This window comes from Acanthochromis polyacanthus, chromosome 1, assembly GCF_021347895.1.
Source record: "Acanthochromis polyacanthus isolate Apoly-LR-REF ecotype Palm Island chromosome 1, KAUST_Apoly_ChrSc, whole genome shotgun sequence".
Lineage (NCBI taxonomy): Eukaryota > Metazoa > Chordata > Actinopteri > Pomacentridae > Acanthochromis > Acanthochromis polyacanthus.
In genome coordinates this window covers 10,810,837-10,826,151 of record NC_067113.1, presented here as the reverse complement: position 1 = coordinate 10,826,151, position 15,315 = coordinate 10,810,837, and the positions used below count along the sequence as shown (strand labels likewise).

At 41.8% G+C, this 15,315-nt stretch overlaps 1 protein-coding gene across 1 annotated transcript in view; it reads right to left on the bottom strand.

Annotated features, from left to right (window-relative positions):
• The window catches only part of ccdc88c (coiled-coil domain containing 88C), a 93,858-nt gene that overhangs the window by 64,441 nt on the left and 14,102 nt on the right, over nt 1-15,315 (bottom strand). The gene's annotated exons all lie outside the window — the stretch shown is intronic.

Here is a 15,315-nt window from a genome sequence, read left to right as displayed (position 1 = left end):
GCGATATTTGGTTGCTACGGCAACAGCGTTGCATGAAATGTCACACCCTTCACAGTGTGTGATTGTCAAGAGGTGAAGACTCGACTGACCAATTTCCAGCATGATATCACCACGTTTGGGGCCATTGTACCTGAAAATATAAGGCCTTAAACTTACTATTACCAACAGGTGGCGCTATGACTTTTTCAAATTTATGAGTGTGGATGTGTTCAGACTGGACCTGGTATCCAGCATGTGAAGTCTGAGGCAGATAGGATGTTGTTCAGCTGAGATATGAATCGTTAAATTTTCATGGCGAAACATCGAAATTGGTTTGGCCGCCACAGACACGCCCTTTGATGACAAGTCACCATTTTCACTGGGATGCATCATCAATGTGTTTAGGCTGTTGTCACTGCATTTGAAGTGAATATGATCAACCGGGTAACAATAGGGCATGAAAGTGTAAAAGATGTCTATTTCCTGAAACCACAAGGTGGCGCTATGACTGTCAATGAATATCCCTATGTGGATGACATCAGGACAGGACTGTCATCATACATGTAAAGTTTCAGGCAGATTGGAGCATGTTGAGAAGAATTAGACACCACTTCCTGTTTCATGGCGAAGGATCAGTTGTTTGAGGCTCCGCCATGGCCACACCTTTTGGCTTCTGGTTGAGTTTTTGATAACTTTTCATCAGAAAGGTCTGGTGCATGTACTGGCCAAATTTCAGTTCTCTCAGACTTATCCACTAGGAGCTATAAATTTTGACAAATGTACAGCAAATTCAAGATGGCCGACTTCCTGTTGGGTTTAGGGTGTGGCTGTGATTGACTTTTTGGTGTGTCCTGATGTGGTGCATATGCCCACCAAATATTGTAGCTGTAAATAAAACATTGTGGAAGTTGGCCTAATGACCACTTTTTCAATTTTGCAGGTGGCGCTATAGAGCCATTTTTTCACACATATGCGCAACTCCCATAAAATATCAAATTTTTCGCCAGTCCTGATGTGCACGCCAAATTTCACGCGTTTTGGTTCATGATAAGGCCGCCAAAAAGGCAAGTCATTTCCCGAGGAGCGATTAAGTTTGAAAAATTTACAGCAAATTGAAGATGGCCGACTTCCTGTTGGGTTTAGGGCGTGGCTGTAATTGACTTTTTGGTGTGTCCAGATGTTCTGCATATGCCCACCAAATATTGTAGCTGTACATGAAACATTGTGGCAGTTGGCCTAATGACTACTTTTTCAAGTTTGCAGGTGGCGCTATAGAGCCATTTTGCCACGCACATGCGCAACTCCCATAAAATATCAAATTTTTCGCCAGTCCTGATGTGCATGCCAAATTTCACGCGTTTTGGAGTATGATAAGGCCGCCAAAAAGCCAATTTACTTTACGGGAGAAAAAAAAAAAAAAAAATAATAATAATAATTAAAGCTGCAAGCAGCGATGGACGGGTCCTCGCATCCACGCTGGTCGGTGAATCCACGCACGTCCACCAGGTGGCGCTGTGACTGAGAGTGTATGTCGGCCTCTGAATCGCATCTGGACCAGAGTCCAATCATACATGTAAAATTTCAGCCAGACTGTAGCATGTTCAGAGCAGTTATAGAGCATTTCCTGTCTATCCACCAGGTGGCGCTGTAACTCAGAGTGTATTTCACACAGTGGATGTGATGAGGGTTGGACTCTGATCACTCATGAAAAGTTTCAGGCTGATTTGATCATGTAGAGGCCAGTTATACAGCATTTACTGTCCCTCCAACAGGTGGCGCTGCGACTGAGAGTGTCTGTTGGCCTGTAGATGTGATCAGGATTGGATTGTGATCACACATGGAAAGTTTGAGGCAGATTGGAGCATGCAGAGGAGAGTTATACAGCAGTTGATGTTTCATGGCGAAGCATCAAAACGCTGATGGTCGCCATGGCCACGCCATTTGGCTTCTGGTTAAACTTTTGATAACTTTTCCAAACCAAGTCCTGCTGTGTGGACTGACAAAATTTCAGGTCTCCTGGAATTATCCCCTAGGAGGTATTAACTCTCAAAAATGAGAAAAATCATCAAAAATCTCACAATTAATCCAAGATGGCCGACTTCCTGTTGGGTTTAGGACATGGCTCCAAGAGGCTTTTTTGTGCGTCCTGATGTGCTCTATAAGCCTCCCAAATTTCATGGATGTAGGTGAAACGTGCTGGGGGGGCTGTTTGTTAAAAATACTGTAGGGGGCGCTATAGCATGTGCAGTGCCGAGATGCATACAGTGTTGTTCCTTGGGTCAATGGTGATGTGTGTGGTAATTTTTGTGAGCATTGGAGTATTCCTAACCTGTCAGAAAGGGCTTTGTTTTTCATGGCGATATTTGGTTGCTACGGCAACAGCGTTGCATGAAATGTCACACCCTTCACAGTGTGTGATTGTCAAGAGGTGAAGACTCGACTGACCAATTTCCAGCATGATATCACCAAGTTTGGGGCCATTGTACCTGAAAATATAAGGCCTTAAACTTACTATTACCAACAGGTGGCGCTATGACTTTTTCAAAATTTATGAGTGTGGATGTGTTCAGACTGGACCTGGTATCCAGCATGTGAAGTCTGAGGCAGATAGGATGTTGTTCAGCTGAGATATGAATCGTTAAATTTTCATGGCGAAACATCGAAATTGGTTTGGCCGCCACAGACACGCCCTTTGATGACAAGTCACCATTTTCACTGGGATGCATCATCAATGTGTTTAGGCTGTTGTCACTGCATTTGAAGTGAATATGATCAACCGGGTAACAATAGGGCATGAAAGTGTAAAAGATGTCTATTTCCTGAAACCACAAGGTGGCGCTATGACTGTCAATGAATATCCCTATGTGGATGACATCAGGACAGGACTGTCATCATACATGTAAAGTTTCAGGCAGATTGGAGCATGTTGAGAAGAATTAGACACCACTTCCTGTTTCATGGCGAAGGATCAGTTGTTTGAGGCTCCGCCATGGCCACACCTTTTGGCTTCTGGTTGAGTTTTTGATAACTTTTCATCAGAAAGGTCTGGTGCATGTACTGGCCAAATTTCAGTTCTCTCAGACTTATCCACTAGGAGCTATAAATTTTGACAAATGTACAGCAAATTCAAGATGGCCGACTTCCTGTTGGGTTTAGGGTGTGGCTGTGATTGACTTTTTGGTGTGTCCTGATGTGGTGCATATGCCCACCAAATATTGTAGCTGTAAATAAAACATTGTGGAAGTTGGCCTAATGACCACTGTTTCAATTTTGCAGGTGGCGCTATAGAGCCATTTTTTCACACATATGCGCAACTCCCATAAAATATCAAATTTTTCGCCAGTCCTGATGTGCACGCCAAATTTCACGCGTTTTGGTTCATGATAAGGCCGCCAAAAAGGCAAGTCATTTCCCGAGGAGCGATTAAGTTTGAAAAATTTACAGCAAATTGAAGGTGGCCGACTTCCTGTTGGGTTTAGGGCGTGGCTGTAATTGACTTTTTGGTGTGTCCAGATGTTCTGCATATGCCCACCAAATATTGTAGCTGTACATGAAACATTGTGGCAGTTGGCCTAATGACTACTTTTTCAAGTTTGCAGGTGGCGCTATAGAGCCATTTTGCCACGCACATGCGCAACTCCCATAAAATATCAAATTTTTCGCCAGTCCTGATGTGCATGCCAAATTTCACGCGTTTTGGAGTATGATAAGGCCGCCAAAAAGCCAATTTACTTTACGGGAGAAAAAAAAAAAAAATAATAATAATAATTAAAGCTGCAAGCAGCGATGGACGGGTCCTCGCATCCACGCTGGTCGTGAATCCACGCACGTCCACCAGGTGGCGCTGTGACTGAGAGTGTATGTCGGCCTCTGAATCGCATCTGGACCAGAGTCCAATCATACATTTAAAATTTCAGCCAGACTGTAGCATGTTCAGAGCAGTTATAGAGCATTTCCTGTCTATCCACCAGGTGGCGCTGTAACTCAGAGTGTATTTCACACAGTGGATGTGATGAGGGTTGGACTCTGATCACTCATGAAAAGTTTCAGGCTGATTTGATCATGTAGAGGCCAGTTATACAGCATTTACTGTCCCTCCATCAGGTGGCGCTGCGACTGAGAGTGTCTGTTGGCCTGTAGATGTGATCAGGATTGGATTGTGATCACACATGGAAAGTTTGAGGCAGATTGGAGCATGCAGAGGAGAGTTATACAGCAGTTGATGTTTCATGGCGAAGCATCAAAACGCTGATGGTCGCCATGGCCACGCCATTTGGCTTCTGGTTAAACTTTTGATAACTTTTCATCACCAAGTCCTGCTGTGTGGACTGACAAAATTTCAGGTCTCCTGGAATTATCCCCTAGGAGGTATTAACTCTCAAAAATGAGAAAAATCATCAAAAATCTCACAATTAATCCAAGATGGCCGACTTCCTGTTGGGTTTAGGACATGGCTCCAAGAGGCTTTTTTGTGCGTCCTGATGTGCTCTATAAGCCTCCCAAATTTCATGGATGTAGGTGAAACGTGCTGGGGGGCTGTTTGTTAAAAATACTGTAGGGGGCGCTATAGCATGTGCAGTGCCGAGATGCATACAGTGTTGTTCCTTGGGTCAATGGTGATGTGTGTGGTAATTTTTGTGAGCATTGGAGTATTCCTAACCTGTCAGAAAGGGCTTTGTTTTTCATGGCGATATTTGGTTGCTACGGCAACAGCGTTGCATGAAATGTCACACCCTTCACAGTGTGTGATTGTCAAGAGGTGAAGACTCGACTGACCAATTTCCAGCATGATATCACCAAGTTTGGGGCCATTGTACCTGAAAATATAAGGCCTTAAACTTACTATTACCAACAGGTGGCGCTATGACTTTTTCAAAATTTATGAGTGTGGATGTGTTCAGACTGGACCTGGTATCCAGCATGTGAAGTCTGAGGCAGATAGGATGTTGTTCAGCTGAGATATGAATCGTTAAATTTTCATGGCGAAACATCGAAATTGGTTTGGCCGCCACAGACACGCCCTTTGATGACAAGTCACCATTTTCACTGGGATGCATCATCAATGTGTTTAGGCTGTTGTCACTGCATTTGAAGTGAATATGATCAACCGGGTAACAATAGGGCATGAAAGTGTAAAAGATGTCTATTTCCTGAAACCACAAGGTGGCGCTATGACTGTCAATGAATATCCCTATGTGGATGACATCAGGACAGGACTGTCATCATACATGTAAAGTTTCAGGCAGATTGGAGCATGTTGAGAAGAATTAGACACCACTTCCTGTTTCATGGCGAAGGATCAGTTGTTTGAGGCTCCGCCATGGCCACACCTTTTGGCTTCTGGTTGAGTTTTTGATAACTTTTCATCAGAAAGGTCTGGTGCATGTACTGGCCAAATTTCAGTTCTCTCAGACTTATCCACTAGGAGCTATAAATTTTGACAAATGTACAGCAAATTCAAGATGGCCGACTTCCTGTTGGGTTTAGGGTGTGGCTGTGATTGACTTTTTGGTGTGTCCTGATGTGGTGCATATGCCCACCAAATATTGTAGCTGTAAATAAAACATTGTGGAAGTTGGCCTAATGACCACTGTTTCAATTTTGCAGGTGGCGCTATAGAGCCATTTTTTCACACATATGCGCAACTCCCATAAAATATCAAATTTTTCGCCAGTCCTGATGTGCACGCCAAATTTCACGCGTTTTGGTTCATGATAAGGCCGCCAAAAAGGCAAGTCATTTCCCGAGGAGCGATTAAGTTTGAAAAATTTACAGCAAATTGAAGATGGCCGACTTCCTGTTGGGTTTAGGGCGTGGCTGTAATTGACTTTTTGGTGTGTCCAGATGTTCTGCATATGCCCACCAAATATTGTAGCTGTACATGAAACATTGTGGCAGTTGGCCTAATGACTACTTTTTCAACTTTACAGGTGGCGCTATAGAGCCATTTTGCCACGCACATGCGCAACTCCCATAAAATATCAAATTTTTCGCCAGTCCTGATGTGCATGCCAAATTTCACGCGTTTTGGAGTATGATAAGGCCGCCAAAAAGCCAATTTACTTTACGGGAGAAAAAAAAAAAAATAATAATAATAATAATAAACCCTAGGGTTTCAATAGGGTCCTTGGCACCGCTGGTGCCTTGGACAGTCGGTGCCCTGGCACCGCCTGTCCTTCGCACCCTCGGTGCTCGGACCCTAATAATAATAATAATAAACCCTAGGGTTTCAATAGGGTCCTTGGCACCGCTGGTGCCTTGGACAGTCGGTGCCCTGGCACCGCCTGTCCTTCGCACCCTCGGTGCTCGGACCCTAATAATAAACCCTAGGGTTTCAATAGGGTCCTTGGCACCGCTGGTGCCTTGGACAGTCGGTGCCCTGGCACCGCCTGTCCTTCGCACCCTCGGTGCTCGGACCCTAATAATAAACCCTAGGGTTTCAATAGGGTCCTTGGCACCGCTGGTGCCTTGGACAGTCGGTGCCCTGGCACCGCCTGTCCTTCGCACCCTCGGTGCTCGGACCCTAAAAAACTAGACAAACGACACAAGCGAGACAAAAAAAGACACAAAACGACAAAGACATTACAAAAGCAAGAAACAAAACGACAAAAAAGGAGACAAACAACTCTGAAACAAAACAAAAGAGACATAAAGAGTTAGAAAGCGATAAGAACATTAGACAAACGACACAAACGAGACAAAAAAAGAACAAAACGACAAAAGTACAATGAACAATCTAGTATTTCACTTCATGATCCAAACAACTTGTCATGGTCTAGAAATCATTTTAAATTTATAGTTTTACTAATTTACAATCTGCAGCTAATGTCTTCTGTGTAATTTTAACACTTGACAAAGTCGTCCCGTGGGCCGGATTGGACCACATGTTTGACACCTCTGGTCTAGAGGATCACCCCTGGTCTAGAGGATCACCTCTGGTCTAGAGCAGGGGTCGGCAACCCGCGGCTCCGGAGCCGTATGCGGCTCTTTCAGCCCTCTGTTGCGGCTCCCTGTAACTTTGGAAAATAAAGTGTTCTGCCTTTCAGGCGCGTTTCAATGTATTTTAATATAGAGAGTTTTATTGTGAAATTACCACTCTTACTTTGACGTGTCACTCCACCGGATGTGCTGTGCCTGCGACGTGAGAGTGCAAAGCTGATGCAGAGAGACAACACGGAGCTTCCGATTCCCACACGTTTCATGCCTTTTTTCTGTTTTACTCCTGGAGAAGCAACGCCTGTAGTTTCACATCGTTTTGTACTCAAGAATAGCAAGCCTGTATATTAAAGCTCCACTCCAAGAAAGACACGTCTTGTCTTTGAGTCAAAAGTACTCATGATAGGGTAATACACGTTACTCGCAAGAACACGGCAGCAGGTCAGAGAGTCAGAGGAGTGTCGTCTTGGAAAATAGGGCAGCGACTTACCGGAGAAAAGTTATTAGCTTAAGATAAATATATAAATAGATTTTACAAGTTAAATAGATATTCGCAAAATAGTGATTTTCAGCTAACATTACGTAACGTATGAGGTCCAGGAGCAAAAATGACATTAACCAAGTAAGATAAATATAGACCCTTTAATGACCCACGTCACGAATGACGTCACAGCTTTAGCTGGAGGCAAAAGAAGAAGCCCGCGGCCGTGACCGAAAGACGAAAGACTGAAGGACTTGGCTCTATCAACTTTTCTAAAATGTCGTCCTGCTGTGTTTTTGGATGCCAGCATAGGAGGAATGACATTGGCGAACGCAAATTAAAGTTTTATAGGATTCCACCGAACACTCGTGCTCAGAGGGATAGAAGACAGTTGTGGTTAAATGCACTGAGGCGAAAAGACTGGACAGAGACGATCAGCTGCAGTCAATTCCAGCCATTTTCAGTACAAAAAAATCGCTAATATTCTATTTGTAAATAAAAAATATTCAATTCAATTCAGCTTTATTCCAGACACTGGGTCCAAATACACACACCATAAGAACAAGGACACAACAAGACACAGAAAAAAATACAATCAAAAACAATAACCCGTTAAATATGAGGAGAAATACAGGGAATATTGGACTCGCATCGCGAGGTGCATTTCCTTGAAAACGACCGATTCGTGGATCATATACCGACTTCAAGACATGTTTTGGACAAAATAGTTTACTGGCTTGTGTCGTCTGGATGTCCAAGGTTGGATTATGGCCGTTTTTTGTGGAATATTTTTTGTCTGTGTGTAATAATGAACCCAGAAACGTGAGTCGCGCTGTGTACGTTAAAGCCGTGTACAGAGAAAGGATGGATGGATATTCGTTGTTTGTCGGACAAATGTGTTTATATTACCCACTGTGGTAATCACATCTGAAAGTGGTTTATACCGGCGGATTCATGAGAATCTAAGCTTTCCATCGGCGTATAGTGTTTTTATAATCACGTTTGCAGCCTTTGGACATTCTTTAAATTCCTATGCAAATTAGTAAGTGTACCACCGGCGGTACACTGAAGTTTAACGGGTTAAAAATGCTCGAGTTTGCAGCGCAAACTCCCAGCGCAAACTATATACTCCCAGTCCTGCTTGACTTCTCGCTCCGCTTTTGCCTCCAGCATAAGCCCCGCCCACAAAAAAAACGTCACAATGTTTGTAAACAAATAAAGGGTCTATTAGTAGAAGGACACAATTTTTAAAAAATGAATCTAATTAGAGACTTTGTAATTAATTAATCACGACTGATTAACAAGGGCATAGAGGTAAAAAAGCGATATATGCAGTGTTGTCTTCATTTTAAATGCCAAAAGGATTTTGCGGCTCCCGGTGTTTTCTTTTCTGTGGGAAACGGGTCGAAATGGCTCTTTGAGTGTTAAAGGTTGCCGACCCCTGGTCTAGAGGATCACCCCTGGTCTAGAGGATCACCCCTGGTCTAGAGGATCACCCCTGGCGTCAGACTCGGCTCCATAATCAATCAGCTCCAACACATGTCTGACTGCAACTGTAGAAACCACAGTTTAAACTCAGCTTTTAATCACGTCAGTGTTATTTATCACTGATGCAGTTCTTATAAATGACAGCTTTGCTCAAAGTCTGACTGTTAAATAAAAACAAAGACCTGTGTTGTCAAATCACACAGAACTATCTCGTCTATGATTGAGGTGTACGTCTCATCTTTATAAGAGCATTATGTCAGTATACAGGAATTAAACATAAAGTCAATCTGAATAAAGTGAACATCAGTGTCTAATCAAAATTCTTCACTGTGTCTCACTATTGCTGTATTTGCAGTGAGAGCTCACATCAATAGAAATTCTCCTCCAGCAGCATCACCAGTCGGATCCAACACTTTAAACTGACAAGGAATCAATAGAGCTGCTGCACTGACCCATTTAGACACACACCAGGCCCAAATCCATGGCCCACTAACACACTGGGCTCACATTTCTAATCCCAGATCAATAAAATGGTGGCAGCAAGCAGAATATCAGACTTTCACTGTGCCACCAGGTTTGCTGCTGCACAGCTTTCTCACCACTCTGACCATAACCTACTTCTCTCCTCTGAAGAACAAGCTCTGGACTTTCTCCTACAGCCCAGAATTACATAAAACACTTCAACACATGCTCACAATCTGACATCTGGCAGCCTCTAAATCCAAACACCCACAGCCGTACAACCTTTAAAGATGGCTTTTAAACTGCTCTCGGGCATATAAAGTTATCTTTTTTGCCACGGTGCCACTTGTAGTTGAAATTTAGCCACATTTTCAGGATGTGTTCTACAGCTACATGAGCATATGAAGCCTCTTTCAGACTCCTTTCTGTTAACCCAGCGCCATCTGAGCATCTAAACGAGCACCCAGCCATCCTGCAGGGTCAGAACATGTAACTTTAGTATGCCAATTTCAACACGTCTGAACTGCATGCTGAGGCATTAACATACACAACTTCTTTGAGTTGTGTGGAGCTATATATTTAAGACTTTCTTCCACATTTAAGCAACAATATTTGCCCAGAAACTTCACAGAGAGCAAAAGACACCACTTTTCTGCCAAATTATTCCAGTTCTATCATAGCTAACGGGATATTTTATGTTGCTGTTGGTAAAGTAGTAGTTAGATTACATCACATCTGGATAAAATTTTCATTATTTAGAAAATTGTAAATAAACCAGACTATTAGTTATTTTATCAATTTAATTAACTATTAGTTTAGATGTAGTCTTATGTTATTGCATTAACCATCATTTGATTTACTGTCCAATCTCACAAGTTTGACAAATATTATATAACATAGTATTCTCTATGAAAACTAAATTATGCATACCACAGTTTTAATTATGGAGTTACTGATGCCAAAACACAACCTATTTATTTACTGATTACAAGACCACAACTAACACTTTATGCTTTCCATCTAATCTGAATTGAGATCAAATTGATAAACAAGCTTTAACTCTGCAACAATCAATTTGTTTTGGGAGTTTGTTGGTTAAAATATTTTTTTCTAAATTTACTGGAGCTAATATGGTGAACCGGTTAGTTGGTTATATAAACATCCATCTACCAACTCCTGCAGGAAATAACCTTTTTTATGGAATGCACTAATTTGTTCCTAAAACACCAGCTAACCATTAAGAACCAATTAATTTGCTTCACCTACACTGAAATGTTTTACTTCAGAAGCTTTCCTGATGGAACCAGAGCTGTTTACTATCAAACTAATTGGGCTGATTGACAGAGTTACTGTTCAACGTTCAGCTGGAAAACAGCAAACTACCACATCGGGTTTTCTGAGACACAGAAAGAAAGTAAATTCTCATTCCTTCCTCCGTCGTAATTCCTCTCCTTTCTCCACTTTGTGTTTTTCCGTTGACTCAGGGAACATTAGCGCTGCCTCAGAGCCACCAGCGGTCAACAGGGCTGATAGATGACTACAAACGGACACGCCGTGCACCGAGCCAGATAAAAATCAGAAGGGAAGACTGCTCTCTGGTAACCCTGCAGTCCAGCCTCACCCCTTGGCAGGCAGTTAGTGGGGCAATAAAACACTGTTGACGAGCTTGACCAGGGCAAAGACACACACAGAATAGAAGTGTGTGTGTTGGTGTGTATGTTTATGTGTGTGAGTGTGCACGTATACGAAGTAGGCCAGAGGATACAGAGTTCAAAACATCCCATGTAGGCTCAGGGCTTTGTTCTGCAGTTCCCACGGTAACCAAGGAGGGGTAAAGTGAGAGAGGAAAGGGGTGAGAGAGGGAGTGCTGCTTAAGTTACTGCACAACAATAAAATCTTTTTCACAAGAACAGGAGGTTCAAACGTTAGATGTAGAAGCTTTCACTCACTCAGACGATATCCAGGTTTTACAAACACAACGAAGGTCTGAAGAGCTGTTTTAGTTATAAAGTTTATTGTTGGGATGTTTTGTTTGATTGGACAGTGAAAGTAAAGAGGTAGACAGTTAATATATAGTGAAAGACATATTTTAATATTATGATTAATCTTCGTTGAGCCGTTTTAAAGTTTGAAAATGTGAAAAACAATATATTTTCATAAACTTCTGATGTCCACATTTTCGGGAAATTTTTGAACATTTTTTGGTGAAAAAAGAGAAATGTTAAAAATATTTCTTTAAGAACATTCACATAAAAATCTGCCAAAATTTGTTCTTAAAGAAAACAGAAGTTTTACTGATACATATGGAATCACTTTGGATATTTTTAGGATTTTTTGGAAGATTTTTACTCATTTTTGGAAAATATTTACAAGAATTTTTTGCCAAATTTACGGGATTTTTTTTTTAAATAAAACTTTTAAGGCAAACTTTTAAGGAATTATTGGAATTTTCTTCCCGAAGGTTTTGCAAATTTTCAGAAATTTGGGGAATTTTTTAATTTTTTTTCAAACAAAGAAGCAATATTTTTTGTTGCCTGTAAATGAGGGCAACAGGAGGGTTAAATGATTTGGGTAAAATATTGAATTGCTTATTTTCCTGTCAGATAGTGGAACAGTGAAGCTGTGGTTTGGTGCTGACTGTGTTATTGACCTCTAACATGTGATGGAGCATCAACACATGAGAAACCACAGAAATCATGACTGTCAAACCAGGAGGACCGCATGAACGTGTGAAAGCACTGATATGACAGTAAACCGGGTCGGACACGCAGCAGAACAAACACCTTAAACTGCTGCTTTTGGCTAATTGCTTTGCTTCAAACCGTGATATTGACTTGAAATAGATTTATTGTTCTTAGCATGACGTGTAACACATAACTGGAACTGAACTGTGGACAGTGCAGTTATGCAGCACAACGTTATCAGAGCAGTTGTTTTAATGGTGGCACAGACCTGGAAGTATTCTGACAGATGTATAGAGACATACAGTTGTTCATAAGCTTACATATCCTGGCAGAATTTGTGATTTCTTGGCCATTTTTCAGAGAATAGGCAGTGGTTGAGTGAGGCCATTTATTGTCAAACAGCTACATTTGCTCTTTATAAATGACAACAGAAACTACTGAAATGACCCTGATCAGAAGTCTACATTCTCTGGTGATTTTGGCCTGATACCATGCATACAAGCTACTAAAGGTAACCATCCTCATCTGTTTGCTTGTAATCAGTGTGTTTAAAAGCTCAGTGAGTTTCCTTGCATCTTTCATCCAGTGCTGCACTGATGTTTCTGGATTCTTAGTCACGAGGAAAGCAAAAACAATTATCAAAGGATCTGCAGAAAAAGGTAAGTGAACTGTATAAAACAGGAAAAGGACATGAAAAGAACTGAGAATGACCAAGGAACTGAGAATGCCAATCAGCGGCGTTCAAACTCCAATTAATAAATGAGGGATTCATGTAGAACAACAAAAAATTCAGCCATAACTGCCAGGAAAACTGTTTGGGATGCAAAGAAAAACACAGAAATAACTTCAACTGAAATACAGGACCCTCTGAAAGAAAGTGGTGTGGCTGTTTCAAGATGCAAAGTAAGGAGAAAAATGGGCTGCATGGTCGAGTCGCCTGAAGAAAGCCGTTACTACGCAAATGCCACAAAGCATCCTGCTTACAATACGCCAAAGAGGACAGAGACAAGCCTCAGAACTTCTGGAACAAAATCATTTGGAGTGATGAGACCAAAACCACAAACGTTTCATTTGGAGAGGAGTCACCGAAGCTGATGATGAAGGTACACCTTTCCTACTGTGGAACATGGAGCTACAAAGGCACAGGAAACCAGATGAATGCAGCGTGTTATCAGAAAATACTGGAGGGAAATTTGCACTCATCAGCCGTTCCAACAGGACAACGATCCAAAACACAAGGACAAGTTGACCTGTCATAAGCTTCAGCAGAATAAAGAGAAGGTTCTGGAGTGACCATCACAGACTCCTGACCTCAGTATCATTGAGCCACTCTGGGGTGATCTCAGATGTTCAGTTCATGCAAGACAGCCCAGGAATTTACAGGAACTGGAGGCTTTTAGCTAAGAAGAATGGGCAGCTTTACCATCTGAGAAAATAAAGAGCCTTGCCCACAACTACCACAGAAGACTTCAAGCTGTCATTGATGTTAAAGTACTAAGAACTGGGGTATTTAAACTGTTGATCAGGGTCATTTGGGTAGTTTCTGTTGTCAGTATGGTTTAGAAAAAGCAAACACAGCAGAATGATAATAAATGGCCTCATCCAACCACTAGCCACAAGTGAAAGAAAAGTTTTTCTCTTATCATTTATATTCTCTGAAAAATATGTTATTCTGCCTGGATATGTAAACTTATGAGCACAACTGTAACATGCTCTTCTATGCTTTTCTTGACACTACCTGAAATAGTGTTCTCCTTCAGATTTCTGTGTGTTCCTGTCATGTTGCTCTCTGCTCTGTCCAGACAGTCTAATTTTGTGAAGAAGCTTCTTCTTATGTGTTGAGCTGCTGTCGTCACACATAGCTGTGGCTGTCAGCTGTTTAGGACTGGCATGTTGGCAGCTAACATTTAATTTATTAACCACCGCATCCTCTGATTTATATTCAACTTCTGAGAGCTGTTCAAACTTCAAACCAACAATTAATGTCACTATCAGCTGTTAGGACATAAGAAAAGAAAAGCAAAATCCACAAGCTTCTGCTCCATGATTAATTTATTTCTTTTTTCATTCATCGCTGTTAAATTTTCACATTTGCTGTCTGAATATTATGCCAGCAGTGGCTAAAGAAAGGCTAAAGAGAGACAGTCTACCTGCTAGCATCCCCTGATCTGTTACTGAACATTTCCTCTAATCACAAGGCCAGTTTGTTAATTTATAACCATTAGCTAAGGTGTAAAGGTAGTGCACGTTAACCCTTTGCTATGACCAGCTGCACACATGTTGACAGATAGAAACTTCCAAAACAAGTAGGTGGTGACCATGACCAATCAAAATCTCATGCCTTAATCAGATTTCAGTTTGTTTCTGCCGTCACAGGGGTGTGGTCGCTAGAAAGCATAACGACAACGTGCTTCAGCGACATTTAAAAAGTGAAGCTAACAGTTACTTCTATTACCGATAAAATCTATTCTGCTTTAAAAATTGATAAATCATCCATTCTCGATACACCGCTTTATCCTCACTAGGGTTGCAGGGGGTGCTGGAGCCTATCCCAGCTGACTCGGGTGAAGGCAGGGGACACCCTGGACAGGTCGCCAGTCTGTCACAGGGCTACATATACAGACAAACAATCACACTCACATTCACACCTACGGACAATTTAGAGTTATCAATTAACCTCAGCATGTTTTTGGACTGTGGGAGGAAGCCGGAGTACCCAGAGAAAACCCACGCATGCACAGGGAGAACATGCAAACTCCATGCAGAAAGATCCCAGGGCCAGACTGGGATTAGAACCGGGGATCTTCTTGCTGCAAGGTGAAAGTGCTAATCACTACCCCACTGTGCAGCCCTTGATAAATCATTAACCTGTTAATTGTTCAAAATGATCCAAAAGAGCTCAATTCTGAAATCAGCTTCTTCAGTCTGAGCCAAAAACACAAAAGTGAGACTGAACAGACGTGCTGCTGTTGTTTCTATTTGAGAAGCCAGAACCAACAAATGGTGTCTAAATTGTCTAAACCAGGGGTGTCCAACATGAGGCCCGTGGGCCAAAAGCGGTCCTCCAGAGGGTCCAATCCGGCCCTCAAAGTGTAAAAATTCCAGAGAAGACATTTACTGCAGATTGTAAATTAGTAAAACTATAAATTTAAAATCATTTCTAGACCATGACAAGTTGTTTTGGTCATAAAGTAAAACACTAGATTGTTTATTTTTCTTTTGTGTCTCGTTTATGTAATATTTTGTCTTACTTTTGCTGTTTTTTTGTCTGATTTTTGTTGTTTG